Here is a 15158-nt window from a genome sequence, read left to right as displayed (position 1 = left end):
TGATGTATCTAAGGTTTAGGTTGCTAGATTAAAACCTTGAATTATCTTTGATGATTGTTTGAGTAAATATAACTGTTTAGAATCGAATTTGATCTTAAAATTGTTAAATTGCTGAAAACCCTAATTTTTCTTTTTGCATAAATCGATTGATAAACAAGTTTCCATATTGTGATTAATTGTTTGAATATCGAATGAACTGATTAGGAAAATTGCTAGTTTTGATTAAAACCATAATCTGTCCAGAATTGTGAATTTCCTTTTTGCTAAAAGTAGAAAATTTCTTTTTTCCTGAAATTTCTTTTTCTACTTGCTGGAAAATTTTTCTTTTACTTTTAGGATTGCTAGAGAATTGCTAAAATTGACTGATTGATCTGATTTAATTCTTTTGTAAAACTTGATATTGATAAAATCAAACCGAAAAATGGGCCTTGAAACCTTAATATGATCTGATGATACTTGCATTATTATTCAGATTGCTTGATCTTACTATATGTTTTAAGAAAAGTAAAACATCAGAATTATTGACCTGGTCTCACATTGATTAAAAATCGGCCTGAATATGATTGTTGTTATGATTGATGCTTTGATTGCATTCAGATATAAAATTCGACCTCTAGGGTTGTTGCATCACAATTTTATAAGGCCGTGTAGCCTAAAGCATCATATAGACCTCGCATACTTGTTTTCTCGCACCATGGTTGAGTAGTTAATTGTTTGGTCGAGAGACTTGTGAAACCGTATGCATTTATTTTATTGACTCGGTTGCATCTTGAACTGATTAATAATATGCTTCAGATGTCGAAATTTGAGCCTTCGGATTATGCTGTCCTAAATCTCTCCGGAGATAATTATCTAGAATGGGTAATGAACACTTCAGTTGCCCTGAAGTCTAGAGGACTCGGGAAATGTATCATTGATGACAATAATGCAATTGAAAGTGAAAAGCATAGAGCCATAACAATTATGCGCTATCATCTCACTGAGGATCTGAGAGATCATTACTTAAATATTGAGGATCCTTGTGACCTTTGGACAAAACTAAATTCCAGATACTCAATGGCATTATGGCAAAAAGCCATGAATGAATGGAAGATTCTCAGGTTCCAGGATTTTGAATCCGTGGACGAATATAATTCTGCTATGATGAAAATCGCCTATAGTCTTGAACTATGTGGTCAAGTGGTAACAAATGAGGATTTACTATATAAAACCTATTCCACATTCCATCCAAAGGATCTGTTGTTATCACATAAGGCTAAGGGTTTCACCACCTATAATGACTTATTGTCATGCTTAATGGCAACTGAGCAAAGAGAGCAGAAAGTTATAGATACCATTAGGAGATTTGAAAAACTTTAGAAAAAATATATTGAGCAACGAAACAGTGAGATGAGACCTCATGAAGTCAATGAGGCTAAAAATGATAAGGAAGAATCCAAGGAAGCCGTGTGAAAATATATGGATTGTGAGGCCGGCTTATACATTGACTAAAGAAACGAGATTTCGATATTCTGATTTTATGTTTTATGTTTTGCTTTGATTTGCTTGTCATTTACAATTTTATAGCAATAATAAGAGTTGTTTTTAGTTATCATGTTTGATTTGCTTGATGATTTCTTGATTGATAAATGACAATGAAAACTTAATAAAAGGATAGTAAGTCTATTATAGACCACGGCATTGCCTAAAGGGGCACAAATTTATTCACCCAATAAAAGATCCATTGAGTTATAAAGACTTGAGCATGAATGATTTCCAAATTGAACCAATGGGCAAAGGAAACAAAAGTTCATTTCAGATTGTCTTAATGAAGTTCCAGAAGATATGAGAGTTACAAGATAACTCAAGTTACAATTCGGCAAGAGATATTCCTACATCAACGTTCAAGAAGCTCAAAGGACTACAAGTTCAGTCATATGATATGTCAGCCGACTTCTTCACCATGTCTACACCAACCACACGTCCATGAAATTTATCTATCAGTTTGGGACGTGCCAATTAAAGGACTAGTTCAATACTTGGCGCCCATGAAGCTAAACTATCAAATTGTCCATGCGCCAACTTGAAGAACATCCACGGGGGTACAAGTCAGGGGGAGTTCATGTGTTTTACTCTTTTTCCTTATCCATGGTTTTGTCCCACTGGGTTTTCCTGGAAAGGTTTTAATGAGGCAACATTAAGCATGTTACAAGCCCTGAACCGGATGTGTCGATCAAGGGGGAGTGTTATAAACCAAGTGGTGATCGACCCATATATCAGGCCCAAACCGTCCGGCCCATCAGCTGTCCATCCGGCCCATTCGCTAATGACTTAGGCGAATGAGAGTTTACATTTATCTATACTTGATGTTTATCCTTTTTCATATGTATTTAGGATAAGTATTTATTTCCTATTCCTATTAGGAATATGATTTCATTTTCTCTTATGACGGTCTAAATAAGACGGTCTAATACTTGTATAAATATAGACCTCTGGTCATGAGTAATAATAAGCTTACACAGTATCTCTTTTATAACATGTAACATATACTTGAACTAATAATATTATGCTAAAGGACAAAAAACATTAAAACTCTGAATTCTATGGGAACACCAAATTTATCACATGAGAAAGGTCTGGTTATTAATACGCTGTATTTGTTTGGTTTTTAGATTAAAATCATTAATTACCAAAAAAAACCCAACCAACCATTATACTTATTTCTTTCTTTTTTTGACTCAAAGAACATGAGAACGTAGCTCAAGTTTGCAAATACAAGGCCAGTAATACTGGCTAGTGAAATCAAATCAAAAACATAAGCATCAATGACAATGAAGGCCAAGGTTAACTCATCCTAAGGGAAGGATTTCAAAGTTAACCAATAACCTCAGTCTGGATGAGATCATGAAGCCACGCCGGTCCTCCCAACGCCAGGTACGAACGTAGTCGTCCATCTCGGAGAACACTTGTACATATCTTTCTTGCCACCTTATTACATTCTCGTGACTCTACTTCAAACTCGATCACAGCAAATTCCAAGCAAACTGTCTCTATCTGTCGAAGTAAGCACCTATATCGTGGCCAGCGAGCGGGATTTCTTATTGCATCTATCAACTTTTGAGATTCGGTACCAAAACTGGCCTCCTCCATTCGCAAATCCCTTAGACCTCGAAGTACCCACAATAAACACTCCATTTCAGCAGCCAATTTGTCCGAGGTAGGTACAAGGGCATCTCTTGCGTGCATACACACATCACCTCTATGATGTCGTGTAATCCAAGCTACTCCTATGAGCTGTTTATCACTTCTCCAGCTAGCATGAAAGTTACATTTTATCATACCTTGTGTTGGCGGTATCCATTGCTTTGGCATGCCCATATCAGCCTGCAACTGCCCTCCTCTACTCTCCGCCTTGTTCAGTTCATGCCATAAAGATGCTTCCTCTAGCGTTCGTTGAACCAGCAGGGATGGCGATTCTTGTGTCTCCGCATATAACAAACTATTTCTGTTCTTCCATATCGTCCATAGGATCCAGGGGATTGCTTGTGGGGATTGCTTGTCGCCGTTCCTGATCGAAGGTACTCGCTTCCATGAACTTTAAACAGATTCCAAAAAGCTCAATCAGAGAGACAATAAATGCAACTAATATTTCTGGAATGATTAATTTACCCAAAAAAACATCAAAAACCATTAACTTAACAAAAAAAAAACATTCAAAATAATTAGTACTTACGCAACATAAGGTCAGAAAAGAAAAAAATGTCATAAAACTTAAATAACTCTCTAAAAACATACAGATACAACTAAAACTACAGTTCAACCTGCAACTCTACATTAGAGCAGATAATACAAAGAATGAATAAACAACCACTGCTATTGTATCGTCTCTCACACTACACAATGACGGCAGTAGCAAATCCATTGCGAACACTCCAAGATTTAATGTTGACATTATCATAACCGATCTTGAGGGAACTATTAAGCATCCAACAACAGCAGAAGAAAATTAGCAATATATGTTTCGGTTATTACGACTATGAAAACAATCTATACTCTTTTACTTGCGGTCATAATTTCAATTTTTGATGCATTGGTCAATGACTGCGTAGACAAGAGACTCATCAATTGTATCACAGTGCCAATCAAATGATCTTACAAAAATGGTTACAAAAGTTTAATATTTTCGCAAAAATAATACATCAAATCCCGCCCGTAGAACGGGTTTAACCCTAGTTAATTATATTAAAACTGCTTTTTATTTTTTAACAGTTTTTACACGAGCCTAATAATAATGGTATATATAATTTATATTAAAATATTTGAAGCTGATTGACTCTATTCAAATCTGTCCCTGTATGATTCAAATCTGTTTACATCGATATAAAACCATTCCCATTTACACCAGTTTTTTTTTTTTAAATCATTATTCCACTACAACAACATAACTTACATCTCAGTTTAAAAATTGGGATTTATTCAACCAGACATTAATTTATTCAAATTTTAAATATTTTACATAGACATTAAGTTTATCAATTAACAAAGCACATGATATTAAAATAGGGTTTAACGGAGTTTAAGTGAACTTTTAATAGAAATAAATATTCATATAAACTCATTCAGTTTAACGGGTTTTAAATAGGTTATCCAATTAAAAATTGTTTATTAAATGTGATTTTACTTGGAAAAATTTACTTATACACTTTTCTTGATACCACTATTCAACTTTACCATAAATAAAATGACATTTTCAAGAATACCACATTCATTAATGTGTAAAAGACAATACTGCCCTTAACTTATCTTCAACTCATCTCTCTCTCTCTCTCTCTCTCTCTCTCTCTCTCTCTCTCTCTCTCTCTCTCTCTCTCTCTCTCTCTCTCTCTCTCTCTCTCTCTCTCTCGATCTATCTCTTTCGCGCCGTCGTCCAGATCCACTGTCGTCCCGATCCACCGTCGAAGTCTCCATCCAGACCCTCCGTCGACGTCTCCGTCCAGATCCGCCGTCGACGTCTCCGTCCAGATCCGCCGTCGACGTCTCCGTCCAGATCCGTTGTCTCCGTTCAGATCCACGAAGCATACGAGATCGAGACTCAAAACCTCAAAATGTTGAATCCTCAGCAAAAATCACAACTTGTAAGTAATTTTCCGGAATTTTGTTGTTTCAATCTAAGAGAAAGAGTTATTTATTAATAGTCGGATCTAAGAGAAAGATTTCCGATAGTGAACATTGAGTTTTTGAAAATTTATAACCCTGTATAAATCTAAGTTATTTAGTAATGTAATTGACATGTTCAGTTTCCGACACTCATGAAAGAAGGGTATGTTTAAGCTTATATGAGAGCCACAACCCTGCCCTCACACATTTCCTTTCATCTACAATAGTAATCACCAAATTCATCATTTGCTCAGGGTTTTTTCTCAAGTCTTATTGACCAATCATTGACATTTTTTTTAGTTTCTTCTTGTGTCTTAGATTGCAGAGTCTGTCCCTTTAGCACTGATAAAAGGTATGCTACAACGCAAGTGAAGGCTCCACCTCAGCTGCAGAAAACAGTGTGTTAAATAACTCAGTTTATGTTGCTCTTTCTTGCATTTTTGTCTCATATGTCAGTTGTTTCCTATGATTTGATATCTCACATCAAATATTTATAAGTGCAGGGTGCCGTTAGAGTGTTGCCGGTAAGCCATGGATTTGTTTACTAACCTTATGCACTTCATGAGAAAATCTCGTGGTGTCGAAAGTAAGTTTGGCATTATACTTACCTTTATTACTTATATGTTTTGAGAAATGTTGTTTCTAATGCCAAGAGTCAACATGTCTGTGTTTCTTTCACTAGTAATCATTTTTTAAACCCCCAAGTATAATCTAGTCTTTCGACATTGAAAGGCAGAGCATAGTTTTTCTCGTAGAATTGAGTTTTTTTTAAGAACTGCAAGTGAGTTACAAATTTATTGCTTTTGCAGGTGCATGTGCGTGACATATGGGTCTTTGAGAAGTCTCTATTCCACACAGGAGCTTGCTGGCGTCTCTATGGCCATATTAAATTTCCTTCAAAAGATATAATCCAACCTGCCCTCTGATTTTTTTTTGCTGAGTCAATATCTCTACACAATTTGTATTCTTCTAGTCTATGTTGCAACTAAAGGGTGAATGTTGTCTGATTAGGTTCTAGATAATTTTATAAACAATTTATAAAGACGTATAATTTTTTTTTTAAAGTCTATAAACAATTTATAAATGTTTATGAAAACGTTAAAGTTAATAAACTATTTATAAATGTTTATGAAAACATTAAAGTTAATAAACAATTTATAAGGTTTATATAGGTTTAGGAATCAATTATAAAGTCCCTAAATCATTCATAATAATCTATAACCATTTAGGAAATCTTATAAAACAATTTATAAGAGTTTGTAACATAATTTATAAGGGTTTACAAGTATATGTAAATAATCAATAAGAGTTAATAAGAGTTTATAAACCTTTTGTAAAGTTTATAAAAAAAAAAAGTTTATAAATTTTGTAAATTATTTATAAATGTTTATAAACTATTTGTAAGAGTATATAAGCTATTTATAAAGGCTTATAAAGAAGTTTATAAAGTCTATAAACCGTTTATAAATGTTTATAAAAGAAATCAGTTAGAAGGTCTTTAAATCATTTATAAGAGTCTATAACCATTTAGAAACGCTTATAAGACAATTTATAAGGTTTGTAAAATAATGTATAAGGTTTATAAAGGTATGTAAATAATTTATAAGGGTTTATAACACATTTATAAAGTTCATAAAAGTTTTTATAAAGTTTAGAAACCATTTATAATTGCTTATTAATCATTTATGAAGAGTTTATAAACCTTTTATAAAGGGTATGTAATAAATTTCTTCATGCCTCTATAATGTCCCTAAATTATTCATAAGAATCTATAACCATTTAGAAATGCTTATAAAACAATTTGTTCTTTATGTTATTAAAAAAAATCAACAAAGGTTGGCTTAGAACATGTTAATATATGGGAAAGAGTTTCGATAGTGAATATTGAGTTTACGAATTTTTTTTTTAATTTTGGGTTCAAATAATTTTAGGATTTTCATACCTCTGTTATCCAAAAAACAAATAAGGTCGATTTATACTTGTCATTTTCATCCCTCTGTTATCCAAAAAGAAAATAAGGTACATTATCCATATCGCTCCACCTATAAAACTTATCCATCAATCCATAGTTGATTCCCAACCCATATCTCATCTCGGCTTATCGTTTAAAAATATCTTCTCTTGTTCTTAGAATCCGCATAAAAGCATGGTATGTGTGTACATTGGGAAAACTCCGTTCTTTGCCTCTTTTTGTTCTTTTATCCATGCATGGGGTTTGATGAGAGTTGTAAGCTAAAATGTGTGGTTTCATCCCTTCCTACTCTTCCATTGCCTTAATCAAATTCAACGCCTCAAAGTGAGAGACAAACCTATCTTTGGCAAGAGTGTGAACCACCACATTGTACGCTTTTCTATTTGGCTCTATAGACTTCTTTTTCATCCGGTAGAGAAGTTAAAGCACCTTATTCAAGTTACCTTCTTTCGAATAGCAAGATATCATGCTACAATAAGACACTACATCATGATTAACTTCTATATTTTCCAACTCCATCTAGACACGTTCAGCTTCATGAGGCTACCTATCACATAATACCATCCATTGAGAACAATTAATGCTGAAACTTTTGCGTCAAACAGATATGTATCCTTGTTACAGTTACAAAATACTTGTAGTAATGATCCTCCATATACACAGTTATTTTATAAGGTCTTATAAACATCTCAAGGGCATTACTACTTTCAGCAAGCAAATCATGAGTACTAGTTACTACCTTGCTTGATTCATTAAGGTAATCATAAGTATGGTAAAATTAATTAATAAGCCTTTATAAACAAAAATGTTAGCAAAGAGTTTCATATGATTACCTTAATGGTTACACATAGATGAAGAAATCATTCATTCTCTTGAAGTTTGTTAAAAGATGATGTTACTTCTTCTAAAACAACCTCAATCAAATTTTTGTAGCAGATATCTTCACAAATGATACCAAGAAGAGATCTTCGTGTATCATCAATTATGAATGACTTCCATGTATTAGGTTCCATTCTCCACATACAGAACATATGTCGATAATCATAACCTGATTATTAGAATGTATGGATCAGAGAAGGAAAAAAGTATATTCAACATAACAATACTCAAAGTAGAAAGGATCAACAAGATATATCAAAAACCATAATATATAAGCACTATGTTCTTCACCGATAAATTTATAAGGTTTTATAAATTTGAGATTTCAAAATTTCATAAAAAAACTTCGTCTCCTTTCCCAGAAACTGATCAATTTTGAGAAATCAAGCTAAACTAAAGAAAAAGACGAAAATCACCATCTATTATCAAATCACCTTCGTTAGTGTTTCTTACGCGTGTTCGTCATAGAGATCGTCTTGTTCGTCTAAGCTTGTAGAGTTTGTCAGTTTCGTCGGAGAAATCGTCACCTTCATCAAATATCTGTCCGGCCAGATCCAATTCCATTTTCTCTTCGAACCACTCTATCGCAATCGTGGTGCAGATGCCTCACTTGGCTCATACCAGTGTCCTCGCTTTCATCAAAAAATCAATCGCCGACGTCTAACATATCCGATCGTCGTCTTTGCCGGAGCTCGCCGGATTCTCACATCGAGGAAGAAGATATAGTTGGTTTAGATATAATTGTAGGTTTAATTAATTAGAGACATAATGGTTATTTTTCTATTAAAATTTTAATGGTAAAATTGATTAGTGTAAATTTGAAAAATGGTATCATGAAAATGGTATTTTTGGAAATTTTCCATTTTACTTGAAGTTAGTGAAGCAAATGGGGGGTGATTGGTAGTTCTTGTAGGTGATGTCCACAGCCATATTTATTTCTACAGCACCAAATTCAGAGCAATCAAGCTTTAAATTTTTTTTTGAAACCACAGCACTTGAAATAACCTACAGCTGTACAAGTGCTCTGCAGAGCCAAATATCCAAAGCAATTTTGTAGTGCTTTCCATAAAATTCTACAGCAATAAATTTTAAAGCCACAGCAAAAAGTCTACAGATTTTTTTCTACAGCAAAAATTTTAAAGCTACAGTCATTACCAAGCGGACCCCATATTAACCCATTTACATATATATATATACATTTTAACAGAATATATTAAAAATTATTTTTTCAAACATTTTTTGAAACATTTGTTCGATTTTTGGTGCTGGTTGGATTTGATATTGGTTTTCGGATTTAACACTTTAAGAACCATTCGAGTATGTAGGCCAAGTGAGTATGAGACTTTGATTTTTGGGTCGATTCTGCGTCAGGTTTTTTTCTGTACGAATATTCTTGACTAATTATGTTAGGTAACTATTAAGAAAATATAATAAGTTGCAAATTTTAGGAATGTAGTTTAAAAATCATTTTTGAAATGCATATGGTACAAGTGTATAGTTATGTAACTTGACATATTTAATATAGTTACCAAAAATTATATTAAATTAAATTAATATTAAACACAAATATTATTACAAAAAAAATAACACAAACATAAAAATTAAATTTCTCAACAAAAAAAAAAAATATATATATCCGCCATTTCAAACAGCGGATCAGAATCTAGTCTCTTAAAAAACCGTATCTATAATAATAAAGGAGAGTTTTCTACCTCATTATGATGCCACCTCACCATTCAGCATAGGGCATTTTAGGACACGTGTCAAGACACTTAAACTTTGTGAACTTCGATTAAATAATGGGCTACAAAACTCAACTCAAGCCCAATCTCAGCCCATGCTCTAAACACTTTGGATCCGATAGCACTGTCTCCCTCTAGAGCGTCGTCTTCTTCGTTCTCCATCGCACCTCCGATCGCAAAAACCATGAATAATGCTTTAGTTTCTCATTGAAGCCACTTCATAACGTCTCTCCATTAAATACACCTGTCCAGCTTTCCCACTACGTCAACTTCAATGAATCCTTTCTCAACTTCCATTACAAATCCCTAATTCCTAAGACTTTAAATAAGGATGAAGACCTCTCTAATTCTCACTAATTCAAGATTCAATCATATTCCTTCTTTACAAACAGTACTGCTACAACCATGGCGTCATCCCATATCTTTTTCAGATTTGAAGCCTCCTTCGTTTCTGGGAAGCACACCAAGTCAAGAGAGGAGAGCTACTGGGAGTCTACATGCTCATGCTTGATGAATAGGTCGAGCTCTTTCATATACCTTCGATGATAGATAGAATCTGATTTTATTATGTTGCTTCTCTGATATTTGTCAAGCTTCTCATAATTTTTAGTTTAACCCAACTATTATCCTCCACTAAAACACAAGCAATTCTCATGTGTCACTAATTCCCAACTATTATAAAAATGCAGTCTATATAAATCACCCAACCTCTACAGAAAAAAAATGATTAAACAAATATAAGTTACATTAGCAGAAGCCTCATTATATTATTCAATTGGTTTAAAAACTAAGCACCCTAAGAAAAATTTAAAATAAATAGTACAAATATTGTTGCTTAATTAAAATATAAGAATCATGAATAAAATTATGTTTTATTGCCAGACTTAATTTCTTACCAAAAATCAAATAAGAAAAATATATGAACAAAACTTCATTATACATGTTTAAATTCAGATTAGTCTCTATAAAAAAATTTCAAATGCCGTTCTTTCTATATACTGTCCACATTGTACTTAACAATATAAATATGTTCTCTAAATAAAACATCAACTTTACTTCATTATTCATGTTTAAATTTGTTACGACCTTTTTATTCTACTTTTATTGAATCGATTAGTCAAAACCACTAATGTTATTCCACTTTGAACTAAGCAACTTGAAAACAAAGTAATACACTACAATCGCTAACTACTATCAAATAGATCCGGAAAATATCATTCTCTTTCAACATATTTTCATTTTCATATTTTTGAACATATTTTCTTTATAAAGACAATAAAATGAATTGTAAATTCGTGTAAAAATAAAATATATGAACCCGGCGCGAAGCGCCGGAATACCACTAGTTAGACAATATATTACTTACATATCTTCGTAAGTCATAACTCCATCCTAACATTTAGGGATGTTGATATTCTTTTTCCAAATATGCAAGATATTTATTAGGGAATATTATTGATCGAAGAAATTGGATTAGACAATATATATAACGTGATTGAGTTTTAGGTGGTATTATGTATAATCTTTTTTTATTATTTGAGGAGCACTTTAAACAACTAACTTTATCACCATGTAAAATGTCATTTTCTATGTGTAATCATGAGAATAATTTTCACTTTTTTTTTAAATAGCCTTTCCTAGACTAATTATATATAATCCTATTGCTCACTAAAATTTAATTATATAAAAATTATATTACTATACTGTACGAGTCGGGATTGCATTACCAAATATGTGGCATAAATTGACAATTATAAATAACTAGGGGATGTCCGCATTTCGCGCGGAATATTGTTTTATTATTGTTAAGAGTATGATTTTTTGGATAATGTAATTTTGTTGTCGTTTTTATTTGTTAAGAGCATTACTTGGTATTTTTAGTGTGTTTTATAGTAGTAGGTGATATATTAATATATTTTGTGTTTGTTTTTTTGAATAATTTGTTTTTGTGTGTATAGTACTTGTTAGTAGTGAAGTGAGCCTCTAACGTAAAAGAATATTCAATTTCAATAACTTTGTATCTACGCATTTGTTGATTCTAAGATTAACGGTTTCAGCATCAAAATTGTATTTTATTTTATTTATTTTTTAGTTATAACTGTGTTTTTTGCCCTATCCCCGTATTTTGACCTTGAGCTGTCACCGTCTATGTATTTCGTTACCTTTCTGGTGTGCGATACTTCTCACCATCACCGGAAAAAGATTCACCTCTTTCTCTTGTTCTTCCTTGCCTTCTTCACCTGTGAGATTATATGGTATTTGTTGTAGATCAGGTTTATGAGTTTTTAGTTGTTCGGTTGATTCTCACGGCATTGTAGACTGTTCCAATCAATATTGACAGGTCCTCTTTTTCCTTAGATTTCAGCTAATGTTTGGAACTGTGTTTCTTTGGTTGGGCCAGAGTTTAGTCGTCTTTGATGTTGTATTCATCGTTGTTGGCTTACCGTCAATAGTGTCTCTGTTCATCTTGGTGTTCAAGATTTATTTTTGGTGTTCTGATTTATATGCTTTCTTTTATAGCTCGAGGACGTTTCCATAGTTTGCTGATTTCGTTTCGTCTCTCTTTCCCTCTCTATTCTCGCATCTCTTTGCAGCTTTCATCGCATCTATGGTGGCTCTCCCTTTCACCATGTTTGCCACTTCAGGTTCGGATAATGTTTTCGTTCGTGTATGCTATGTGGGGTTGGAAGGTTATTTCTGGTCTCAAGTTTAGTCTCTGATTTCTCAGTGGTTGTCTTTCATTCTCCCTTTCTCAAGTTGTTTCTTTTCTTTCTATATTTCTCTTGGTATATGTGTGCGGAGTTAGTCTCTTGGAGCTTTGGTCCCTTCTATTCAGTGCTTTGTGGTTTTGCACTTGCATGGTCGTCTTGTATGTTCTTGCTTAGTTTGTGAGGTGTTTCTTACCTTTTAGCTACTGGTTGTGATTCCGGTGCTTTTGGCATATATCTTCCTGCTTCTTGGTAGCTTTGGCCTTTCGATTATTATTCTTCCTTTGGCCCGCTTTCTTGGTTTTTTGCGTTGATGCTCTAGTTTCTTATTCTTAGTTTGATTATCTTATGATATTAATAGTGAAATAAATATATAGTTTGTAAATGAAATAATAAAAATTAGTAAAAATAATAAAATGGTGAAAGTTTATGCTATTTTTATTTGTGAATAAATTAAATATTTAAAATAAATTTATATTTTTTATTTATTTCTTGAATTTTAGGGACCAATAAATATGAGAAAGATTAGGTAGTACATAATTAGAAATTGATAGAGCAAATTGCAATAATTTAAATGAAGAAGGATTTAAATTATAAAACAAACATGAGGACACATGTCAACAAACCCCCCTTCCACATGTCATAAGAAGGAAAAAATCCAACTTTATATATATATATATACTCAAAATAACCATTGCGTGGAAACATCAGTTAGCTAACTTTCGTTCTTCTGTTGGTCAAAGTGAGACATAACTAGGGATGGCAATTGGGAACCTGGACCGCGGGCCTGACCCAATAAAAATGTAGCCGGACGGGTTTGGGCCGACATTTCTTAGGCCCACAGAAAAGCGGGCCTCGCCGGATAGACCCGTGCGGGATTGGGCTATTTGGGGATTGGGCTTGATTTGTCCTGCGGGAAAAAGGGATTCACCGACAAGACTGAAGGGGATCCGACGATGGCGGTTCGAGGTTCGATGGTGGTCTTGTCTTCCCTTCGTCTTCGATATGCACCAGTGGAGATTCAACGAACACAACTCACTTTTGTCCTTTCTCAGCTGCGATGATGCGCAAAGATCTTACTAATGATATTTTGGCCATCTGTTTTGTTTTTGTTTGATGTTTGATCCGAGATGATGGAGAACATATGTCTTCTTGTCTTCTTCTAGACTTCTACTAATTCTTGGTTCTCCATTAATTGCCTACATGTCTCCGTCAATGGTATCTAAAGCGGCCATTTAACAGAGCTGAAGGAACAGCTCAAGATTGTTAAAATTCTCTATTTGATCTTTTTTTATCATTCGTAGCCTTATATCATCAGCATGTTTTAATATAAATGTAACGTAGCTGAAGGAACAGCTCAAGATTGCCTTCTTATAAAAAAAAAAAAGAAGAAGCTCAAGCTTGTGTCTTTCAGAGAAAGAAGGAAGAACATGCAAATTCTGATGTCTTTGCTATCCTTAAGCGTTTATCTGAGTAGTTCATGTAAGCGTCTTTATCCCAATATGATGAAAGTTTCTGGACTGTGATATATCAACTTTTCAGTGTTGGGGATTTATTTCTTTTCTTATTTTTCCGTGAGATACATTTGCATAGGAGACAGAGAGGCATCCACTTTGCTTATTGCCAAGTCACCGCAAAACAATGAGCTTGTGAGTTGTGACAAATAAAACATTATCTGTTGGGTATCTCTGAAGCCGGAGTTGAAGTTGTTCTTGCCGCCGGAGTTTTCCCTTACGTGCTTCGTCTTCTCACTAGTTTTGATGCAAAGGTAATGTCGTCCCTCAGGCCGTCCCACAAAGGACCATGTAATATACAAGACGGGTTTGGTCAGCCATTTCGGAGACCGCGTCCCGCACGGACCTAACCTGCCGTGACCCGCTTGAAGCCAATCCCGCTGCGGTCCGGGACAGGATGGGACGGGATAACCTGTTTGCCATCTCTAGACGTAACTGATGGTTCTAACGTACAACACTATCTCTCTTTGATCAGTGAGAAGAAGCCCTGCATAACATGAAACATTTCATGGTTCAATTTACTCACTGAAATGGATTTTAAAAATTATCGAACAAAATACATATAGCCACAAAATGAACGGAGAAATATAGTTATTTATATTCTTAGCATAATATTAGTGGATTGAGCGATATGTATGCTTCATTATTTTACAATTTTTTAGCATAATATTAGTGGATTTTTCGATGTGTATGATGTATTATTTCAAAGAAGTTATCATACATTATGTTTCTTTTAAAAAAAAAACTGACGGGGTTTTGACTATATATATATACGTAAAAGATTTACGTTTAGATTCATGTTCTTTACGATTCATAAATGATACATGATATTTTTTTGGCACTGGGAAATATAAACGATTCATAATTATGTTCTTCTATAAAACTTCCTTATGTGACATTTATTTTGATTAATATTTTGGATTTTTATGGGATTATGATATTTATTTTGGGAATTTGTTTTAATATCATCAATATAAACTGTTTTATATTGTAAAATAAAAATTTCTTCTATAAAAAATCTATGGAATATCTTTCGTGATTGTAAAATACATTCAAAAAGGAATTATATTAAAAAAAATTTCAATCCCTTAACTTTTGCAACACGACTTTTTGATTCCAAAATTATCTTAATTGGTGACTGACATTAGATTTGGTAATTTATATAATTCCTTTCCGATTAAGTTTAAAGTCAAATATCATTTTTACT

The 15158-nt window shown here is 33.4% G+C and overlaps 1 long non-coding RNA gene across 2 annotated transcripts; it reads left to right on the top strand.

Moving 5' to 3' along the window:
- The first annotated feature begins 4833 nt into the window (after positions 1 to 4833).
- Positions 4834 to 14673, top strand: LOC106375143. 2 transcript variants are annotated; one of them, XR_007329128.1, is made up of 4 exons: positions 4857 to 5534; positions 5640 to 5722; positions 5946 to 13919; positions 14031 to 14673. It is a non-coding gene; the product is annotated as an uncharacterized LOC106375143 (long non-coding RNA). The 2 variants fall into 2 exon arrangements; XR_001275212.3 differs by having other exon boundaries at positions 4834 to 5534; positions 5946 to 14673.
- Positions 14674 to 15158: the final 485 nt, after the last annotated feature.

The sequence above is a fragment of the Brassica napus genome, chromosome C9 (assembly GCF_020379485.1).
Source record: "Brassica napus cultivar Da-Ae chromosome C9, Da-Ae, whole genome shotgun sequence".
In the NCBI taxonomy this organism is placed as follows: Eukaryota; Viridiplantae; Streptophyta; class Magnoliopsida; order Brassicales; family Brassicaceae; genus Brassica; species Brassica napus.
Note: the sequence above shows the minus strand (reverse complement) of the source record. Positions and strands in the feature narration are given on the sequence as shown.